The sequence below is a fragment of the Callithrix jacchus genome, chromosome 9, assembly GCF_049354715.1.
Source record: "Callithrix jacchus isolate 240 chromosome 9, calJac240_pri, whole genome shotgun sequence".
Taxonomy (NCBI): Eukaryota; Metazoa; Chordata; class Mammalia; order Primates; family Cebidae; genus Callithrix; species Callithrix jacchus.
In genome coordinates, this window is record NC_133510.1 from 93,260,382 (window position 1) to 93,284,780 (window position 24,399).

Genomic DNA, 24,399 nt, shown 5'->3' on the forward strand with positions numbered 1-24,399 from the left:
GAGGCTGGGCGCGGTGGCTCAAGCCTGTAATCCCAGCACTTTGGGAGGCTGAGGCGGGTGGATCACGAGGTCAAGAGATCGAGACCATTCTGGTCAACATGGTGAAACCCCATCTCTACTAAAAATACAAAAGATTAGCTGGGCATGGTGGCGCATGCCTGTAATCCCAGCTATTCGGGAGGCTGAGGGAGGAGAATTGCCTGAACCCAGGAGGCGGAGGTTGCGGTGAGCTGAGATCGCGCCATTGCACTCCAGCCTGGGTAACAAGAGCGAAACTCCGTCTCAAAATAATAATAATAATAATAATAATAATTGCAGTAAATTACAAGTATCAGCTAGAAATTAATAAAAATAAGGATGTAATTTTTATTTTCTCCATCTTAGTCCATGAATCTACTGATTTCTATCCACAGACTTCTTGGGATTCTCTGGACTCTAGATTAAAAAATCACTGTCATCGAATACTGTTTTAGGAAATCAAGGAAAATGTATGACATAAAGGATTACAAACTCAGAGATTCAGTTGCAATTCTCTTAAAACCCTTATTAAAGTTTTTCCATAATCTGATTATGAAACTGTTATACACTTTGATAAATAGATTGTAAGCTTCTTAAAGGAGAGAACCCTGTCATCTATATGTCTGGCTTACTCTGAGAGGAAAAAAATGGGGGGGGGGGAAACCCTGGCTCTGCAAGAAAATTCCTTTGGGAGATTTAAAAAATGCCAGTGCTCCCCACTTAGAATAGAACTTCTGAATCAGAATGTCCTCATGAAGACCTGGAAATCTGTATTTCTAAAGGCTTCCAAAATTATGTGGATGCAGTTAACTTTCACCAAGTTGATGATTCACATTGGGATGCTACTCTCATTTAGCACCTGGCATAATGCCTTGCACAAATTACATCCTCAGTAAGTGGTTAAAGATTTAAATGAGAGAAACTAGGACATATAAAAGAAGTTTACATTTAAAAATATCACCAAAAACATCTTAGTCATATATGACATACAAATGTCCATAGGAAAAATATTTCTTTGCCTTTAGGATAAACTTTTAATAACAAAATTATTGTTGAGGAGACATTCTGTGGCTTTTATATAACAATTCTTGATACAAATTATTCCTAGAATTCAGTGCCAGAGAAATTCAACTGCTCAGATGAATAATTGTGATTCTTTTTATTATTATCTGAAACTCAGCAGCTTTGACCTGATTGAATAGAATTCACTGCAAGTAGTGAGAGACATGAGGTGGCGCTACTGTATAGTGTCATCTGCCAGGTTCATTACAAATGTCACTGTAACAGGAGACCTGGAAGAGTCAATCAAACATAATTATTCTGATCTTGGCACCAAACCATGACTAGCTGGCCCTTTGGATCCAAATATTAGGTATATGCAATCTTGATGCACTGTGGTTTTTAAACTTGAAGCTCTGGAACATAAGGGAATACATTTGTTGAGAAGAGTCTGAATCAAAACTATGGGCTATGTGTAGATTTATTTAAAAACCAGTATATACTCATATGTTACACATTAACTGTAGCTAAATATGTCTTTGTACACATACTCTTTCTGCCATTTGAATAATAAAAATGCTCCTGATTCATCTTGAATCCTTCAAAAATGGATTAAAAAGCTCTTCTGATTATTGATGGCTACACTCAGTGACTTAGGTTTCATCTTTCCCTTTTTATTCTACACCATTTGTTTTGTCTGTTATGAGATATTCTGTTACTCTTTGAGTTCCACAGAGCTCTGGATTCATTTGCATTTTCTCACAGTTTGTCATAGTTCCAAATTATTCCATAACAATTTCACTATTCCTGATGTCTTTTCTTTTCTTGAACTCTCTCTATATATTGCATTTCTTTACTCTGTATAGGGCCTTGTTTCCCTTTGCCCCTTTCTGTTTACTTAAATTCACAGAGTTACAAGCTGACACTCTTCTATCTGGATCACTTCAAACCAATCTTAGGCATATCTGCCCTTTAATCAGCCCCATCTTCAAAGATAGATAAATATCTAATATTCAGTATAAAGGTATCAACCAAGTTGTCACCTTCTTCAGAGAGCCTTCCTTTACATCCAAAGTATGAGTTAGGATGCTTTGGTCATGAAGAACACCTACGTTTGCCTAATTTAAGCACTGCAGAGTTTATGGGATGACTATTAAGCTTCTCAGAATTTACCAATAGGAAAGAAGTGTTTGAGGCTAAGAAAGCAGGAAGCTCAGCAAATATCTTATAACAGGAACCATTTGTTTTGGCTGCTACATGGGGATGAATAATGAATTCCAACTGCTTCTTCTATATTTGTGATACTCAAGATGTATGCGCTGGGAGACAGCAGCTGATTAGCTGAGCTAAGCTAATATATCCATGCCATGAATTAATTGGGCTATGGGAAAAAAGAACTCAAACTTTTTCATTTATGTAGTATGAGTCAGGCATCTGAATTTACAATTCTACCAATATTTGGTGGAAAAATAATTCTCTAAAAAAATCCAGAAGCTTTAGGAAGGGGAAATAAAGTAAGAGTCTTCATTATTATAAATGTCCACAGTACTGTACCTTCTAATTGTTCCATGGTACTCTAAGCTTTCCACATCTTGGCACTTAACGTGTTACCTTGCCTAATCTGTAAATACTTCACTGGGTTCTGAATTCTGGAAGGGCAAAGACCACATTTGTCTTGTTTATCATACCATGCATCCTCTGGACATAGCGCAGGTTTTTGGCACATGTAATAAATACATGCTGAGTAAAGAGATATTTTTTGAAAAATTTAATTGAAGTTATTGTGTTGCCAGCTTCTTACTATACTTCTGTGGCTATAGCAGAAAACCTACCTGATACGCACTTAGAAATGGAAATTTGTTGATTCATATAACTTAAAAGTCCAGAGGTAGAGCAGGCTTTAGGTGTTACTGAGAATAAGTTTCTCTCCCTTTCTCTCAGTCCAGCCTTCTGCATAGTCAACATCTCCCCAGCAATGGTTCTCCCACAGTCTTGAAATGATTTTTGAATAGCTACCAGAATTATGGATAAACTTCTTCTTCTTTTTTTTTTTTTTTTTGAGACGGAGTTTCGCTCTTGTGACCCAGGCTGGGGTGCAATGGCGCAATGTCGGCTCACCGCAATCTCCGCCTCCTGGGTTCAGGCAATTCTCCTGCCTCAGCCTCCCGAGTAGCTGGGATTACAGGCACGCGCCACCATGCCCAGCTAATTTTTTGTATCTTTAGTAGAGACGGGGTCTCACCATGTTGACCAGGATGGTCTTGATCTCTTGGCCTCATGATCCACCCGCCTCGGCCTCCCAAAGTGCTGGGATTACAGGCGTGAGCCACCGCGCCAGGCCGGATAAACTTCTTTTATGTCCAGTGGACAAAAGGGGCAGGTTTCAATCTAGAAATTCCTGAAACAAGGTTGAGAAGAATCACTGTTTTATGAACTGGGTTTGGTCACATGCCTGAGTGTGAACCAAATCCTTTGCCCCACAGGAGGCAATGAGCTTAAGTGAGGATTGAAGTCTGTTTTCCTGCTTCTACTTTACTTCCTAGAATTATTTGGGAAGTGGTAGGATGGGAAGGTATCTGGGGAGGCCACCAACAAACATCTAAATCATCAGTTAAGCTTTATGGCAAATAATAGTGATATATGGACTTTTTTTTTTTTTTTAAACAGGATCCAGTCCCATAGCTTGTGTTAGCTGTTCTATTTAGTTTGCTATTCTTCTTTCTTAGTATCTTAGAAAAGCTTTTTAATTTTGTCTCTGTAGTTGAATTGGGAAAAATGAAACAAAACCAGTAATATTTCTGTATAAGGAAGATTTTTACCCTGAAACAATAGATCTTTTCTATAATAGTTTCCTATTTTCCCCTTTCCTTCTTCTTTGCATGCCTAGCTGATGAAGATGGCAGGAAACCTCTGCTCCCAGCAAACGTTGTCCAGAGACACAGAACATTCTCAGTCTCAGTCTCTTAGTACTTTGTGAAAATCTATACTCGTCTTCCTTAATTTCTACAACTACAATTTGGTTTTGCTGACAGAATTATGGGGAGTGATGTACTAAGCCAGGAAAAGAGACAGCTGAAATAGCTTTTTGCTGAATCCTCAAAAGCTTTTATATATTCCTCTTCGAGTAAGAAAAAAAATTCAAGAGAAACTTTCTAGAGGCTGTTCCCATAGCCACATTTATTAAAATACCATTAAATGTACTGGTCTTTCAAGGATTGTTAATGGAGTACAGCGTTAATCAGTTCACCATTTTACTCTTCACTTGTTAGAATCTGTCTATTATCCATTATTATTAAGAACCTGTGTATTTTCAAAACACTAAGCTAGGCACTTTCCCATACTGCCATTATTAGAGACTATCTAGTATGTAGAGTAATTTTTTATCCAATAAGGGCCATGTGTGAAAGACTTTTATCACACCATGTGTGAAAAACTTATGATAATAGTATAAATTACCCTAATTAAATATAATGTACTTGAGAGTTCAAGCCATGGTTAAAGTAAGGGACTGTAAATAGTTTAGTGCTTAAGTGTGAGTAAAATGCCATCTCCAAAATGTCCTCTCATTCTTAAAATTCTGCGGTGATGCAGAATGAAAATTTGGGGGAAGATAAATTATTTCTTTTACTTCCTTTCTCTCTGCCAGATACAGTATACATCCTGTCATAGCACTAAAGATGCTTTTAACTAGCGACCATTGTTAATGGACTTTTAAAGTTGTTTTACCCTTGAATCGATGTCTTACCAAATCTGAATTCAGTTCCAGAGGTTAAAGAGTGAATTTTACCCTGCTATTTGTTCAGACATTTTTTTTTAAATGTCTAAGTAAAGATCAAAATCATGTCAGAACTTTAAAATAGTCAATAAAATTCAGACTGTAGCTCATGCCAAGCAGAATGCTGGGTTTTGTTCTATGAGAAACTAAGAATGCACCAAAAGCCAGTAACATTTTGGCCTTGAGAGGTTGATCATCTGAGTGAAAACATGTATTTTTTTTTTTTTTTACATGCAAACAATATTCCACATCTGTTTTCAGGCTTCAATTTTCTTTCCCCTTCTTGTTTTCTTTTTCTTTTTGGTTTTTCACCTAAAAATCAATGATCTCTAAGGGTTTTTTAATGGAATTCTCTCTTCCCTTAGGCAAGGAGCCCTTAATCATTTTCCCATGCTCATTCTATCTGCCTTAGAGACAGCAAGATTTCTGCAACAATTGTCAGTTGGCAAGTATAGATTTTGCTTATATGCAAAGAGTCTGTGAACACTCTCAGAAATGAGAAAGCTTCATGTTGAATAGCACCTGATGAATGATTACAAGCAGGAGATTAAAGGGAGATACTGCATGAGGTAATACAATGTCATCTCAATGTGTATATTTCATTACATATTGTTTCTTTCTAAATGTATTGGGAACACTGATGGCATTTGAGTGAAAATATGCTGTGAATTCCTAAAGGATGCTTCCAGCTTGAGAAGGGCTCATTGGGAACCTTCCCAAGAGTTTACTTATTTATAACTTAACACTAATAAGGGAGGTATAACTTCAGAAGATATTTTTCAGAAATGGAAAGAGATGGGGACTTTGGGAACTTTAGTTCACTTTCTGCCAAAAATTGTTTTATTTTCTCTCAGTTTATTTTACCTGTTATTATTTAGATATTATATTTTATGGGACTTTTTGGTACACTCTATCATAATACTGCTCTTTTGTGATTACCTGGGGAGGGTGGGGGATCAATCCTTCCCATTCAAAATTTCTTTCCAAGTGGAGACTGAGGATGCCACACATGTACCAAGACAATATGAAATGGTTTATTTCTCACAAAATGAGACTTTCTGGGGAGAACAGGGTGGACAACCAAGCCAGTTTGGAATGGCTTAAGCAAAGGGATAGATAATGGCTTTGTTTTTTAATGTGGTTAGAGAGTGGGGATGCTGTGAGCCTTTCCACACAATCCCAGCCCAATTTGTTTTGAACTTCCCCGCTGGCACCGGGAGATGGAGTTCCTGGGCCTTCTTATTGGCTTGCTCAGATGCGTGACAAGAGGGGAAAGATCAAGGGTGGGATCTAAAAGCTTTCAGGGTTCAAACCCTGAAAAATGGAGTAAAATTCTTCATGATAATTGTTCTAAATGAAAGGCTATTTTCATAAATTAAGGAAAAAAATTAAGAAGTTAAAACAAACACCATGTGTGACTTTGCTTGGATATTTTGTTAGCAGTTTTAAATAATTTCAGTTCATTTATAGAAAGGCTGATGAACTGGAAGTCCAGGCTTTGTTTCACATCTTTCTTCCCTCCAGGAAGTTGTACGTAAGAATCAGAGCTGGTATTTTCTTCTCTGACAGTTTTCTCTCTAGTGTTTGCCTCTCCAGCTCCTGTTGCAGTGACAAATGCTCCTTCCCCTCGTAGGGTGGCTGCCTGCATCATTATCCCAGTATGGCCAATTTCCTCCTGATCTCTAGGGGTTTTTGGCCCTCTGTTTCTTGAGACTTGCTCCGTTTAAGTAAAGGGTTTTCTCATGGGCAGACTTTTGAAACTCTAGGTACACTTTCACCCACCCTTATTCCTGAGCTCTCTTTTCTTTCTTGCTGTGGTTGTAGGGTGTGGGCTGTGTTACAGGAGGGTGCTGCTGGCTCAGGTCATAGGTAGCACCCCACATTAAACCTGGGATTACTGTTCTCTCTACATTTCACTCCTTGCTGCATTTTGTCAGACTTCTTCATTTTTGGGATATATATATATATAATTTTCTGAGCTCCTTTTTCCCTTCTTCATCTAAATCAGCTTCCATTAGGGTTCCTAGTTCACTAGATGGGTCTCTGTGTACCTACATGTTATTTAAGAGCTGTGTTCAAGTTTCTTACCCACAGGACTTCTGGGCCCCAGGCAAGTCAAGGGTGTGACTGAACATTTATTTTCACGTCCCTGAACATTCTGAGACATGAAATGGGGAAACTGTCAAAATAGATTAAGAAATGGGAGGATAACCCAGAAGATGATATCGAAGTCAAGTGAAAATGAGTTCAAAAAGAGGTGATGAACAAGTATTGATAAAAGATTGGGTAAAATGAAGCCATAGAATTGATAAAACTTGGAAACGTAGAAGTCATTGTTGACCTTGCATATTAGCATTTTCAGTAAATTCTGGGAAGAAAATCTTTACAGATGGAAGAACAGCACTTCTAAGGAATTTGGCTGAGAGTGAGTGAGGGAGAGAGAGAGAGCGAGAGAGGGGTATCATTGCATTGCTAACGCAATGGCTTTGAGTGGTAAAAAAGGAATATGATTCATGACACAGGTGGAGAGGGTGGCCTAGAGAGCAGCATGAATCATTCATCCATTGTAACAGGAGGGAAGGCAGAAGAAATAAGAAAACAGGGACAGATGGCAGTTTTGTGGTAAGCACTAGAGGAATTCTCTTCTGATTACTTCCATTTTCACAGTGAAATTAAAAGCAAGTCATTAGTGTATGCTTATGCCTACGTGGAAGTTATACAACTTATGCCATCATTTGGGTTAAAGTCTTCTCAACTTTTCCCATTTAAGGTCAGAATTCTTAGTTTAAGAAACTATTTCCCATAATGTGAGGAAGATATATTTGAATCAGAGATTGAAAATTAGAGACTCAACATCTGAAGTCATCCTATAGTTTAAACATTTTTATTACTTAAACATTAGAGAATTTTATGTTAAAATTTCATACTTTTCTTGAAACTTTTTACTTTTAAGTTTTTTTTGAGACAGTGTCTCTCTCTAGAGTCACCCAGGTTGGAGTCAGGGGCTCGATAACAGCTCATTGGAGCCTTGAATCAATCTCCTAAGCAGCTAGGATGACAGGCACATATGACTACACCCTATTTTTTGCATAATTTTTAACTTTGTAGAGATGTAGTCTCACTACATTGCCTAGGCCGGACTCAAATTCCTGACCTCAATTCTCCTACCTCAGCCTCCCAAAGTGTTGGAATTATAGGCATGAGCCACCACACCTAGTCGTATTCTTCTCTTTTTAAAAATGGGATGCCTAGTAGCACTGAACCATATTTCTGCATGACCATAGTAGAAAGTAATAGGAAGGAGTTAAATAACACTCTCTCTTTGGATAGGACATTCCAATTTTATCCAGGCTCCACTCCCATTATTACTCTATCATTAGCTTGATTAATTCCTTTAGATTATCTTATTAGCTCCAGTAAAGAATTTGAAATTGAAGCACACACTTTGAATGCTACCACTCCAGGAAGCATCATATCTACCATAGCCTCTGTGAATGGTGTCCCCTTACAGTTTTTCCCTGGCATTATCTATGGCCCGACAAATATTTTCAGTTCTTTATTTGATTATCACATTGAGTTAAATGGCCGAAGAAAAATAATACAGAATAGTTCTCATACCTAAGTTTATTTCTATTTGGCATGGCACAGCTTTCTTAAGAAAAAGCTTTGAGATGTCACTTTCCTTAAGAGCCTGTAATGGTTTGAATTGTATTCCCCCAAAAGATGTGTTCAAATTCTAGCCCTGTGACTGTGACTGCAATTTCATTTGGAAATGGGGTCTTTGCAGATATACTTAAGATGTAAGTTAAGATGAAGTCATACTGGATTTGAGTGAACCCTAAATCCAATCGCTGGCATCCTTGTAAGAAAAGACATGGAAACACAGAGAAAGAGAGACGATACACTTATAGGAAAGAAAGCCATGAGACTAATTGAGGCAGAGACTGGTGGGATGCAGCCACAGTTTGAGGGCAACCATCAGAAACTAGGAGGAGGAGAGGAACGATTCTCGCCTATGGTTTTCAGAGGGACTGTGAACTGATGACGTGTTTATCAATTTCAGATTTCTAGCTTTCCAGAACTGTGAACATAAATTTCTGTTTTTCAAGCCACTCAATCTGTGGTAATTTGTTATGGCAACCTTAAGAAAATAATATGACTCATATATCTAAATCTTTCTTCCTTACTTTTTCCTTAAGATGCTTTGGAAGACTTTTGCCATTCAGTATTTATTCTTTCCTTTATCTTCTTATTTGAAAGAGCTTTCATTTTGAGGCTTGATGAAGAATCCTGCATTTGATTTATGCTTATTGCCTTTTATCAATGCTGAAGTAATTTAAGCTCCCTGTGACTAGGCAATCCACAATCACTTACTTTTCTCCAATGAAATCGGTACATGTCTCTAGGTCTTACATTACATGCTCATAGATTTCTAAAAATATAAGGTACCCTGCTGTGATCTTTAACTTTGAACCATAAAGTATATAATTATGCCATCCAATGATTAAGAGTAGCGCTTTATTGTTTTAGTATATTTAGAAAAGACTAGGAGTGATTGTATTTAAGTACTATTTTTAATGGATAAAGGTCTGAACCATCAAAATTAGTTGTTTGCTAAAAACAAAAACAAACAAGAAAATATTGTCTAAAGGCACTTTATCAGATGTAGAATTTTGTTCTAACTTAGAAGAAGAAAATAAAAAGACATTCATAAAATGTTTCTTAAAAATATTTATGTGGCAATTTTTTTTCTCCAAATGTTGGAAGTACCTAGTAGTAGCAACACTTTCTTAGAAGTAGTTTTGGAATATCACTTATAAAGACAGCAATAAGATAAAGAGTGGATATAAATATAGTATACCAGGTAATTTGCTTTAGATAAAGAAATGCAGAACCGTAGAGAGATCCTCACTCTCCATTGGACAGTATACCCTTTTAATTTATCATACATAACCATATATTCTTGGTCCAATCAATAAGTAAACCATGCAAAAACAAATGCACCAGACATTGGGCTTTGTGAATTTCAATACATGATTAATTACATGAAAAGATGTGAACATTTTATTAATTTAACATTTTGGTAACTGGAAAATTAATTGTAAGATGAAAGTCTTCTTCCAAACGAATGATTCCATTAAAACATTTAACAATCTCCATATCATTGAAATATATTGTACTGTTAAAAATTTTCTGAATAATTAAACTGCTATAATGGTTGCAAAGCCAGATATTTTCTATTATTTTCCTAAATGGATATATTAAATTAAAGGTTGTCGTTTTAAGTGTATGAATGTCTAACCTTAATGGAGAAATGATTTTCCAGAATCTAAAGTCAGCTTTCTTAACAAAGGTAATCAAATCATAGATATATTATTTTTGGTAATAAGTTGTACAGTTGCTTTTCAGAGATATGTTAAATATTCAGTCTAAGTTAATAAATTATCAGCATAGTACAAAGCTAAATCCTTTCATATTTTAAAGCTATTAATATTTCTTTACTATCATAGAAAAAGTTTTATTTATTTTATTTTTTTATTTTTGAGATGGAGTCTTGCTCTGTAGCCTAGGCTGGAGTGTAGTGCTGTGATCTCTGCCTCCTGGGTTAAAGTGATTCTCCTGCCTCCCAAGCAGGCTGGGATTACAGGAGTGTACCACCATACCCAGCTAATATTCATATTTTTAGTAGAGATGGGGTTTCGCGATGTTGGCCAAACTGGTCTCAGACTCCTGGTCTCAAGTGTTCTGCTAATTTTGGGCTCCCAAAGTGCTGGGGATTACAGACATAAACCACCATGCTGGCCAAGATAGATGCCTTTTGCTATTGGTTTCTCATAAAGGAAGTAGCAACTGAAAAAATATGGAGATATTTTCCTGCAGATTGTTTTATTGTTATCATTAACAACCCTGATAATACCACCCTATCTAGGTGGTAATTCACTAATAATTATAATACATAATAACTAACTCTGTCTGTATGGTTTGATCATACAAATTAGAATCAATTCCATTCAGTCAGTTGATTCTGAGTAATTGGGATATGTTAGAAGCGTAATACACCATGAACATAAAGGCAATATCAATGAGAAATTACTTTAATTTTTATTGATCAAATAACTGAATGCATATTACATTTCTAATATTAATGATATAGCAGCAATACCAATGATATAGCAGCAATACCAATGATAGAGCAGGAGCTGAAGGTTCATGATGCTTATTATCTAGGGGAAAATAAATGAATGTTTCTATATAAATGATCTTGTTTTTTAAAGTTTTTATTGTATACCTTAAGTGGGGCAGATGTCAATGTTGGGCCAAGTCAAAAAGCTTTGTGTTTCTTCCTTCTGTTGGATCTGATGGGCTAATTATTTTGCCCTTGTAATAAATCTTTTCTTCACAAAGTTATACCTATACTTGGTTCCTTCCCCCATTTCCCTGACTCCAGATATTAGCAAAGATAGAGATGTTTCTTAACACTTTTCACCCAGTTTGTCCTGATGTTACTATTTTATATAAACATGATACATTTTTCAAAACTAAGAAGTTGACTGGCAGTTTATTGTTAATTAAAATTCTGACTTGTTTGGATTTTACCTACTTTTTCACCTATCCTATCCTAATCTTTTTTTCTGTGCCAGTATCCAACCCAGGTTGCCATATTGCATTAGTGGTGCATCAGTTTTGTGATTCTTTAATTTAAAATAGCTATTGCCTAACTAGAAATAATACAATCTTGCTAATTTTCCCTATTCTTATTCATTTTCCATTTCCTAATAATTTCAATAAAATTACCATAATTAAAATATTTCTTATGTCTGTCAAAACACTCAATAAATTTACTGCTCTGCTGAGTTTCAGGAGGTAGGTGCTTTCCATTTAAATGCAAAACCAGAAAGAAAAGTTTAGGGAGGAAGAACAACATTATCAACTATTCTGAAGTATATAAGACAATGGAACATTATAAGACCTAATGTAAAAATTACTTTAAAAATAAAATTCCAGATATATGTTTTGTACTTTAAGATTGGAAATAAATTGAGCTGATTGCAGCCTGACCTACAAATTCGTGGTCTTCACAAAGATGGAATTTCTGTGTGTAGAAATTCAAAGTGAAATAAGAACTACAAAGTTAGAAGTAGAAAGAGATCATATTATGAAAAGGTGGGCAAAAGCACTGGGAACTGTTACATGGGGCTTCTTGCAAAGCTTCAGTCTTATGACCTGTGATCACCATTGTGTTAGTACGTTCTCATGCTGCTAATAAAGAGATACCCAAGACCAGGTAATTTATAAAGAAAAGAGGTTTAATGGACTTACAGTTCCACATGGCTGCAGAAACCTCGCAATCATGGTGGAAGATGAAGGAAGAGCAAAGGGCTATCTTACATGGTGACAGGCAAAAGGGCATGTGCGGGGAAATTCCCTTTTATAAAACCATTAGATCTTTGAGACTTATTCACTGTTATGAGAACAGCAGGGGAAAAACCTGACCGTATGATTCAGTTACCTCCCACGAGGTCCCTCCCACGACATGTGAGGATTAACACAATTCAAGGTGAGATTTGGGTGGGGAAACACAGCCAAACCATATCAGCCATAAAGAATATCAAGATGTCGAGTGGCACTGTCTCTCTTATTTTCTCAAACTTTTTGTGCATCACATAGTTTCAGTAATTCATAGATTGGTTTTGCTTTGATTTTTCCTTACCTATGGAGACTATGATTTACAAAGGATGTCCAAAAAAGTGAGTGGCTCAATGAATTTTCACCTTCTCCAGGATATATATTTTATATCTTTTCTTTTGTATTTAATTTCCCATCATTTAATTAGTATTGGTTTTTTAAATAAGGAAATTATGCATATAGTAAAAAAATAATTATTACAGTAGAGCTAAGGAAAAAAAAGGTTCCCTTCCCCTTTTCCAGGCCCATATCAAAAAAGCAAACTTTTTAAATAAAAATTTCTACTTCTATTTTAGATTCAGAGGGTACATGTGCAGGTTAGTTAACAGGCTGTATTGCATGATGCTGAGGCTTGGGGTATGATTGATCCCATCACCCAGGTACTGAACATAGTTCCCAATAGGTAGTTTTTCAACCCTGAATGCATCCTTCCCTTACCTCTCTAGTGGTCTCCAGTGTCTACGGTTGCTATCTTTATGTCCACGAGTACTTTTTTTTTTTCTTAAAGAGAGGAGATCTCACTGTTGTCCATTCTGTTCTAGAACTCTTGGGCATCTCCTTGGCCTCTCAAAGTAAGGGGACTACAGGCATGAGCCACCATGCCCAGCCTCGTGAGTATCCAATGTTTAGCTCCCACTTATAAGTGAGAACATGCTATATTTGATTTTCTGTTCCTGTGTTAATTTGCTTATAACAATGGGCTCCAGGTGTTTCTATGTTGCTGCAAAGGGCATGGTTTTGTTCTTTTTTATGGCTGCATAGTATTTGATGATATATATGTACCACATTTTTTTCATCCAATATACTGTTGATGGTCACCTAGATTGATTTCATGCCTTTGCTATTGTGAATAGGGCCATTATTAATATAAAATATCCAAACTGTCATGAGATGGTATCTCAATGTAGTTTTGATTTGCATTTTTCTAATGACTAGTGATGATGAGCATTTTTTCAAATGTTTGTTGGCCTCATGTATGTCTTCTTTTGTAAAGTGTCTGTTCATATCCTTTGCCCACTTTTGAATGGGCTTGTTTGTTTTGTTCTTGTAAATCTGTTTTAGTTCTTTGTCAATTCTGGATATAAGCCCTTTGTCAGATGGGTAAACTGCAAAAATTTTTTCCCATTCTGTTGGTTGCCGATTCACTCTAATGACTTTCTTTTGCCGTGCAGAAGCTTTGGAGTTTGATTAGGTCCCATTTGTCTATTTTGGCTTTTGTTGCCAATGCTTTTGGTGTTTGGGTCATGAAGTCCTTCCCTACTCCTATGTCCTGAATAGTTTTGCCTAGATTTTCTTCTAGGGTTTTTATGGTATTAGGTCTTATGATTAAGTCTTTAATCCATCTGGAGTTAATTTTAGTGTAAGGTGTCATGAAGGGGTCCAGTTTCTGCTTTGTGCACATGGCAATCATTAAAAAATCTGGAGACAACAGATGCTGGATAGGATGTGGAGAAATAGGAACACTTTTACACTGCTGGTTGGAGTGTAAATTAGTTCAACCATTGTGGAAGACAGTGTGGTGATTCCTCAAGGATCTAGAAATAGAAATTCCATTTGATCCAGCAATCCCATTACTGGGTATATATCCAAAGGATTATAAATTGTTCTACTATAAGGACACATGCACACGAATGTTCATTGCAGCACAGTTTACAATAGCAAAGACCTGGAACCAACCCAAATGCCCACTGATGATAGACCGGACAGGGAAAATGTGGCACATATACACCAGGGAATATTATGCAGCAAACAAAAACGATGAGTTCGTGTCCTTTGTAGGGATACGGATGAACCTGGAGAACATCATTCTCAGCAAACTGACACAAGAATAAAAAATGAAATACCGGCCGGGTGCGGTGGTTCACACCCGTAATCCCAGCACTTTGGGAGGCCGAGGCGGGTGGATCACGAGGTCAAGAGATCGAGACCATCCTGGTCAACATGGTGAAACCCCGTCTCTACTAAAAATACAAAAAATTAGCTGGGCATGGTGGCGCATGCCTGTAATCCCAGCTACTCAGGAGGCTGAGGCAGGAGAATTGCCTGAACCCAGGAGGCGGAGGTTGTGGTGAGCCGAGATCGCGCCATTGCATTCCAGCCTGGGTAACAAGAGCGAAACTCCGTCTCAAAAAAAAAAAAAAAAAAAAGAAAAAAAAAATAGAAAATGAAATACCTCATGTTCTCACTCATAGGTGGGTGTTGAACAAAGAGAACACATGGACACAGGGAAGGGAGCGCTACACACTGGGGTCTGTGGGGGGGAATAGAGTAGGGACAGTGGGGGGTGGGGAGTTGGGGAGAGATAGCATGGGGAGAAATGCCAGATATAGGTGAAGGGGAGGAAAGCAGCATATCACACTGCCACGTGTGTACCTATGCAACTATCTTGCATATTCTTCACATGTACCCCAAAACCTAAAATGCAATAAAAAAATTTAAAATATCCTGTGTTTTTTTGGTAGAATGCCTATTTTCTTTTGAATATAAACCCAGTAATGGGATGGCTGGGTTGAACGATAGTTTGTTTTAAATTCTTTGAGAAATCTCCAAACTGCTTCCCTCATTGTTTGGACTAATTTACATTCCCACCAACAGTATATAGGCATTTCTTTTTCTCTGAAGCCTCACTGGCATCTGTTATTTTTTTATTTTTTTAGTAATAGTCATTCTGACTGGTATGAAATCTCATTGTGGTTTTGATTTGCATTTCTATGATGGTTAGTGATGTGGGACTGTAAAAAATATGTTTATTGTCCTTTTCATATCTTGCCCACTTTTAAATAGGGTTTTTGTTTTTTGCTTGTTATTTTATTTAAGTTCCTTATAGATTATGGATATTAGACCTTTGCTAGATGCATAGTTTGTGAGTATTTTCTCCCATTCTGCAGGTTATCTGTTTATTCTGTCAATTGTTTTGCTGCACTGGAGCTCTTTGGTTTAATTAGGTCCCACTTGTCAGTTTTAATTTTTGCTACAACAATTTTTGAGGACTTGATCATAAATTATCAAGGCCAATGTCCTTAATGGTGTTTCCTAGGTTTTCTTCTCTTATTCTCATAGTTTGAGGACTTACATTTAAATCTTTAATCCTTCATGGATTAATTTTTGTTTATGGTGAAAAGTAGGGATCCAGTTTCATTCTTCTGAGTATGGCTAGCCAGCTATTCCACCACCATTTATTGAATAGGGGAGTCCTTTCCCCATTGCTTTGTTGTTGTAGACTTTGTTAAAGATTATATAGCTATAGGTGTATGACTTTATTTCTGGGTATTCTATTCTGCTCCACTAGTCTAATGTATCTGTTTTTGTGCCATTACTGTATTGGTTACTGCAGCCTTATAATATAGTTTGAAGTTGGGTAATGTGATACCTCAAGCTTTGTTCTTTTTGCTTAGGATTGCTTTGGCTATTCAGGTCCTTTTTTTGGGTTTCATATACATTTTAGAATAGTTGTCTCTAGTTCTGTGAAAAATGACATTGGTAGCTTAATAGTAATAGCATTCAGTGTGTAGATTGCTTTGGGCAGTATAGCCATTTTAATGATATTGATTCTTTCAATCCATGAGCATAGAATGTTTTTCCATTTGTTTGTGTCATCTGTGATTTCTTTCAGCAGTGTTTTGTAGTTCTTCTACAAAGCTGTTTCACATCCTTAGTTAGAGGTATTCCTGGGTATTTTATTTTCTTTTGCGGCTATTGTATATGAGATTGAATTCTTTTTTTTGAGACGGAGTTTCGCTCTTGTTACCCAGGCTGGAGTGCAATGGCGCGATCTCAGCTCACCGCAACCTCCGCCTCCTGGGTTCAGGCAATTCTCCTGCCTCAAGCCTCCTGAGTAGCTGGGATTACAGGCACGTGCCACCATGCCCAGCTAAGTTTTTGTATTTTTAGTAGAGACGGGGTTTCACCATGTTGACCAGGATGGTCTCGATCTTTTGACCTCGTGATCCACCCACCTCGGCCTCCCAAAGTGCTGGGATTACAGGCTTGAGCCACCGCGCCCGGCCGAGATTGAATTCTTGATTTGAACCTTATTGGTGTATAGAAATGCTACTGATTTTTGTACATTGATTTTGTATCCTGAAACATTACTGAATTCATTTATTAGCTCCAGGATTCTTTTAGCAAAGCCTTTAGGGTTTTCCAGGTATAGAATCATATCATCAGCAAATAGAGATAGTTTGACTTCTGTTCCTATTTGGATGCCTTATATTTCTTTTTCTTGCCTCACTGCTCTAGTTAGGATTTCCCAGAGGAAAACTGTTTAAGCATTTCTTTTCTTTTCTTTTTTTTTTTTTTCTGGTGGCTACCTGTGAAAATCTAAACAATATGTTTATACTACTTTACTAGCAACTCATCAAATTTTCTCTGGACAAGACAGAGGGGAAAACACACACTAGGGCCTATTGGATGGTGAAGGTTGGGAGGAGGGGGTTCATCAGAAAAGATAACAAATGAGTACTAGGCTTAATAACTGGCTTATGAAATAATATGTACAACAGACTTGCATGGCATGTTTACCTATGTAACAAACTGCATATGTACCCCTGAACTTAAAATAAAAGTTAAAAAAAGATGGAAATTTAGTCTATTTCTCCATCTGAGTCTTTAACTTCAACCTGGATTCTGATATATTCCCAAGGTTCAATAGTTATTATTTTAACTTTTCTCACAAATCACCTTTGTGGTTTAATAACTTATTACATACCCAATTCTTGTTTTACTAGTTTTAGGCAAAGCTTCTCTCCTATTATGTACAATTAGGTTTTAAATTACAAATATGGAAAAATTATCATTCATTTAAATCTTACGAAATGCTCAGACAAGTAGTTTTTCCTCAAATAAGCTTTGTATATATCTTGTTACACTCATTCCTAGGTACTTTATCGTTGTACTGATAATATGATTGCAACTTTTGCTTCCTTAGTAGGTTTGCTCCCTAAAGGCTATTCTTTACATATATTGGAGACAATCGCTTTCTGATGTTACTTGGAAGCTCAGTTACCAAACTAAAGTATCTTATTCTTGTAGCTCTTGTATAATTGATTTTCTTTTTTGGGGGTGTGGATTTATTTTTATTTTTATTTTTTATTGTACTTTAGGTTCTGGGGTACATGTGCAGATCATGCAGGATTGTTGCATAGGTACATACAATGCAATGTCGTTTGTTGCTGCCATTCCCCCATCACCTATATCTGGTATTTCTCCCCATGTTATGCCTTCCCAACCTCCCTACCCACCCTGCCCCTCCCCTGGTCTACCCCAACAGACCTCAGTGTGAGATTCTCCCCTCCCTGTGTCCATGTGTTCTCATTGTTCAACACCCATCTATGAGTAAGAACATGTGGCGTTTGATTTTCTGTTCTTGTGTCAGTTTGCTGAGAATGCTGGTTTCCAGATTCATCCATGTCCCTATAAAGGACACAAACTCATAGTTTTTTATGACTGCATAGTATTCCATGGTGTATATGTGCTACATTTTCCTTGTCCAGTCTATCATCAATGGGCATTTGGGTTGGTTCCAGGTCTTTGCTATTGTAAACAGTGCCATAATGAACATACATGTGCACGTGTCTTTATAATAGAACGATTTATAATCCTTTGGATATATACCCAGTAGTGGGATTGCTGGATCAAATGGAATTTCTATTTCTAGGTCCTTGAGGAATTGTCGCACTGTCTTCCACAATGGTTGAACTAATTTACACTCCTACCAACAGTGTAAAAGTGTTCCTATTTCTCCACATTCTCTCCAGCATCTGATTTTCTTTGGTTTCCAGGTGCACAAAAATTTCGGTCACATGTAAATATAGTTTAATATCTTCCATTTTAATGTTTCAATATATTTACTTTTCTTTTATATCAGTGCATTGTTTAATACTTCTAGTAAAATGTATTACAGTGCTGTCAGAAAACCTATTTGCTCTATCAATATCATTAGCTAAATGCCTCCAGTGTTTTCCTATTCAGTATAACACCAGCATGTTGTTGTAAGAAAGTGGCCAGGTGTGTTGACTCATGCCTGTAATCTCAGCAGTTTGGGAGGCTGAGGCAGGTGTATCACAAGGTCAGGAGATCGAGACCATCCTGGCTAACATGTTGAAACCTCATCTGTACTAAAAATACAAAACAAAACAAAACAAAATTAACCGAGTGTGGTGGTGGGTGCCTGTAGGGAGGCTGAGGCAGGAGAATCTCTTGAACCCAGGAGGTGGAGGTTGCAGTGAGCTGAGTTTGTGCCACTACACTGTAGCCTGGGTGACAAGAGCAAGACTCTGTCTCAAAAAAAAAAAAAAAAAAAAAGAAAGTATCTATCAGTTCTCATTTTACTGAAGATTTTTTAAAATTCAAAAAAGTGTTGCTGAGTGTGGTGGTTCATGCCTGTAATCCCAGTAATTTGGGAGACTGAGGCAGGCAGATCACTTGAGCCAGGAATTTGAGACCAGCCTAGGCAATACGGTGAAACCCCATCTCTACTAAAATAACAAAAGTTAAACAGACATGGTGGCACATGCCTGTAGTACCAGCTACCTGGGAGGCTGAGGTGTGTGTATCACATTAGCCCATGAGGTCAAGGCTGCAGTCAGCCATGATTGCACCACTGCACTCCAGCCTGGGCAATGGAATGGGATTCTGTATCAAAACACACAAAAAAAGTTTTACATTTTTGCCAAATGCTTTTTCGGTGTCTGTGGAGTTTATCATACTTTTTTCCTAGGTGCATTAACAAAGTGAATTTTATTAACAATTTTTCTGTTGTTAAATATTATCTTTGAATACCTGTAACAAACCCCACTTGATTTAAGTAGTAGTCTTTCAACAATCTCTTCATTTTGCATCAATGTTCATAAATGAGATAGAACTGTATATTTCTTTTAAAATCAGGTTTATTTTCAGTTACAGTTGAGTTGTGTGTAGACTTTATGATTGTTGTGCCAATTATTCTTTACCTATCTATATGAAGGGTTATAATTCCTCATTCCATTTATGTCAGTTTTGGCCTTAGTACTTGCTTTGACCATATGGACAATTGGGACATATGGTACTCATTGACATGAACTTTAAGGATCACTAGCTTTTCCCTCTGTCATGAGATGAACATGTCCTTGGTAGGTGATGCTCTTTCAACTTGAGTTTCAAAATGAAAAAAAAAAAATTAGCGGAACATGTAAGCAGGCAAGTCTCCAAGGACATGAAATATAAATGAGAAATAAATCTTTGTCCTTGTAATTCAATAGGATATGAGGGCACTTATTACTGCAGTATAACTTTCTTAAGATCATACTCATACCTAGGCATTTAATCATTTTTTCTATTATTTTGATTTTAGCAATTTCTCCCATTATTTATTCCTAATGGTTGCTCTTTGTATATATAAAGGAAATTGATTTCTGTTGCAGCTCAGAACAAATATTAGAAGGCATGTCTCCTTTTCTTGTTATCCCAATTAGATTAAATTCGGTGGTAATTTTTCTTGTAAAGTCATCTGGGACTTGTACCTTTTATGGAGGGTGGTGTATCTCTTTGATAGTTTTAAAAAATATTTTTTCATGGGGAATTTTTCTTTTTAGACCTTTATTTTTTATTGTCAGTTCTGGTAAGCTATATTTTCTCAAAAATTATTCATTTATTTCAGATTTTCATATTTTCTAGTTAAAAGTAACTCAAATGTTGCTTGTCTTTTAACTAATTTCATCTTTATTTTGCTTTGGGCTTTAAAAAGTTTTTACTTCCAGTGGTACAGCAAAGTGTGTGAATAATTTCTAATTAGCATCTAAAGTTGTAATGTCAACATGCAAAAATAAAAATCAGTATTTATTTCGTCCAAAACATAGTTAAATTATATTTTTAATAGTTATATATAAGAAATACATTTTCTAAGTATTAAAATAGATGACCATTTATGTTAAAACAATGCCTCAGTTTTGCTTGTTTTTTATCTTTTTTATTCACTAGAAAACCTCGATCTTAGAAAAAGTAGAGAAAACTTCATTAAAAAATTTGAAGCTGATAATATGTGAGGCATACAACAAAATCTTTTTTATTATCATTGTAGAAAAACAGATACAGCAGTCAAAGCAAAGATCAACTTCAAGGTAAACACTAGTTTTCTTATTGCAAGTATAGCAATAAAGAAAGAAATATAAAGCAATTTAATATTTCTTTAATAATAAATACTGATTAATTATCCACATTTTAATCAATAATTTAAAGCATGACAGTAACTGCTGCTAAAGTTTGTGGTTGACAAAAAACTGGGTGAGGTAATTAATATGATGGATGACAAAAATGATTTGAAATGACCTTGATAATTTAGAATACAAGGGTGAGATAAAAGAGATAAAATTTAATAAGATAGACATAAACATCAGATCTTTGGTATAAAAAGAAATCATCACAGTACAGAATGAAGCTAAACAGCAGTAATGTGACTCTATGTTTTAGTTCACCATTACCTCTGTTTGAACCAATGATATTTTGATGGTTTATGCCTAAGAGCCTACTCAGTTTGGACTAATAGGAATCCAAGGAACAGATCATGCAAAGTACAGATGTAGGCTTTGTGCTGTACAAACTTCTTTGGGATTATTGCATTCAGTTTTGAGTCTCATTTTAAGAGAAAAACTTAAAACTGGAATTTGTCAAATAGCGTTTTGGATTGTGAAGTTGGTAAGGTTTAGAAATCTTTTTGTGAAAGATAGTTTTGGAAGAATCTGAGATTTTGAGTGTGAAGCAAATAGACTAGTAGGAATTTCTCTTCTAATAAGTTTTCTGTGAATCCCTGGGTTTGCCCAAGGGACCTCCCCTGTGTCAATGTGATGTACATTCATTCACTCATTTCCCTTAAAATTGTATAGAATGTCTGTGTGGCATTGATCACATTGGGTCACCACCTGAGACGCCGATCACCACCTGTGTAGGTCAGTCCTACAGACCTTGACTCAGTGGCGGGTGAATAAATACACTCAAACACACAAAGTACAGTGAATTGAGTGGGCTTGGGAGGTCGTTAGCTGCTCTCAGAGGGCAGTTGCAGCTACTCGACCCTTACTTGCTGTTCCTCTTCACATTTATTCAGTATAGATTTAATAACAGAGATCCTAAGTCAACATGCTTGTGGATAATTAACATGGTTAAAAGAGTGATGGTTTTACAAATGATAAAAACTTTGGTTCTGGGGCCCAGAGTAAACACAATGGGTAATCTTCCTTCAACCTCCCTGAGAGCGCTATCCCTGCACAGTTTACATGAGTAAACACGTAGTGAGAGTCCTGACAAAGGAATGTGGAGTCAACAGACTTAACTGGGGAAGCTTCTATTATTCTTTTTTTTAATTGCATTTTAGGTTTTGGGGTACATGTGAAGAACATGCAAGAGTGTTGCATAGATACACACATGGCAGTGTGACTTGCTGCCTTCCTCCCCATCACCTATATCTGGCATTTCTCCCCATGCTTTCTCTCCCCAACTATTATTCTTGATCTTCACCCTATGATCTAATGCTCTAAGGTAAGAACTGGCTGACTTCAGCCTGTTCCATTAAAACCTTTTGGCCTTCCAAAAGGTTTGAGACTATAAATCTTACAACTTTCCCTAATACTTCTTTTAATATTTTGCCAACTGACCTAAGTGAATCCCAACATGTCTGCCATATGTCAGGAGCTATTCTACATTCTAGGCGCATAGTGGTAAAGAAAACAGAAATTTCTGCTGTCACAGAACTGAATCTCTGTGGGAGTCACAGATAGTGAAGAAGCACACACATGCATGTTAAGTGCCATGCTAAAGTAAAACAGTGCATGGTAATAAAGAGTAACTAAAGAGGAAGTGCTTTTTAATATCTTGGTTATGGATAGCCTCTTTGAGAGGTGACATTTGAAATGATATAAACTACAGGAAGAAATCAGCCAAGATGTAGGCTTGCCACCTTCATGCAGAGGGATTTGTGAAGGCAAAGGCATTCTTTGGTAGGAATGTGCTTGGCTTATGGGAGGAGCAAGGGATGGAACAGCAAGAGATGAAAGTGGAAACATAAGCAAGACTATCTCTTGTGGTAATGAGTTGGATTTTATTCAAGGTACATGAGAAATTTGTGAAAGATTTGAAGAGAAAATTCCATAGCTATGAGGCTGCTCTGAGAAATATTGGTTGTAGGGAAAAGTATGGAAAAAAGGAAATATTTAGGGCACTTTATTTTAGTACTTTTCATGTTCTGTATACATTATTTGCTTATACTTATTTATTTCCCACTAAGCTGTAGTTTCCTCAGAGTAAGAATCATATCTTACCTAGTTTTTGTTTCTGCAGTGGCCAGAAAAGCACTTAGGAAACTGAAACATATTTAGTACATTTTTATTGAAGATTCTAGTTTTATTTTGTCTGATCATCTAATGGGTAAAATAGCTGAAAGCTGAGTATGTCTATTTCTGCTGTAGGGAACAGAAGCAAAGAAATCTGGTTTGTAACAACAGCAGAATGTTACATTCTCCTCCTCAGGAGGAGTTTCTTTGTTTGCTGTGGTGCTCCATTTTCTTGTTCCAGTTTATTCTTGACTGTATTCTGATCTTGAATGTAAAGAGATGATACCTGAATCCTTATAATGAGCTATTTTTCTCCTTTTTTGTGTTTCCTCAAGTTAACTAGTGTTGATGTCTATTACCTGCAAAGTAGAGTCTTAGGATTAATTTTCAATTTGTTGTCACTTTTTGAGTGATTTGTTACCTCTTTAATTTCTAATGTTATTCACTTTAAAACAGATTTGATATAATTTTGATATCTGTTCATAGTATAAATACAGATAATGCAAGTAGTGTTGGGTTCTTCTCTGTTTAGCTCTCGTTCATCATGGCTACTCCCATGTGGAGGGTAGCCATGTTGGAAATTTGGATGGGAGCAAAAGGCCAGGTAAGTGGCAGCCTACCTCATTTTGGGAAGAAGGAAGAAGGAAGTAAAACCCCAAGTTCCCAGTATTTTCTCAGCTCAGTCAACCCATATCTGATTGACAAAAATGATCCTGAGAGATTCCTGAAACTGTTGCCTATGACCTAAAAGTCTAAGCCAACTACAGGACCCAGAATTGTCAGACTCATGGAGATATTTCAGCTAGAGCTGACAATTGTTACCAGGTGACACTAAGCTATAGTTGAAACCAGAATGGCTACATCTTGCATCTTGACCCAACCCCCTCACATGAAATCTTATGCGGTTTCAACCTAGTCCTTTAATTACATTTGTAATAGCATGACTTCATTTATTATGAAGTTGAAATTTTTATACATCAGTTATTACATTGTTATGGGAATTTGCTATAATACTGACTACCAATAAGGTATTAAGAAAATTAAAGGCGATTGTATAGATGTCAAGTACTTGGTGTAGCAGATTGCATGCTTGATAAATGTAAAATAGATATCAGTTATTATTTTCAAAATTATGGCTATTATAAGTAAAGGGTGAGCCTATAAAGGAATTGAAGCTCAATATGTTTAATAGTAATATTTCTAATGTAGTTGAGAAATAGGGTTAGTATAAATGGCTGAAGTGATAATCTGAAATTTATTTATGTAAGTTATTTTTTCCTCATATATCCAGGTTAATTGTGTTGAATGTATATTTAATATTTTCAAAAAGCAAATTGGCAGTGGACTTGCTTTGTTGGCATTATTACTCATACATATGCTCTCTCTATGCCTAGAATGGTATTATTTTTACTTTTCTGTCATCACACTGATTTCTTTAATAAGAGAAAATATTTCAAAATACGAACATTTGGAATGTAGTTTATTCACTTTAAAGCACCCATCTTCTTAACTCGTATTCATTTCCCTTGATATATGAAGTCTGTAGACTCTATGTTGCTTAGGATTTGTAAAGCAATTACTAAGAGACTTTGATATTTATAAAGGATCTGAAGCTTTCAG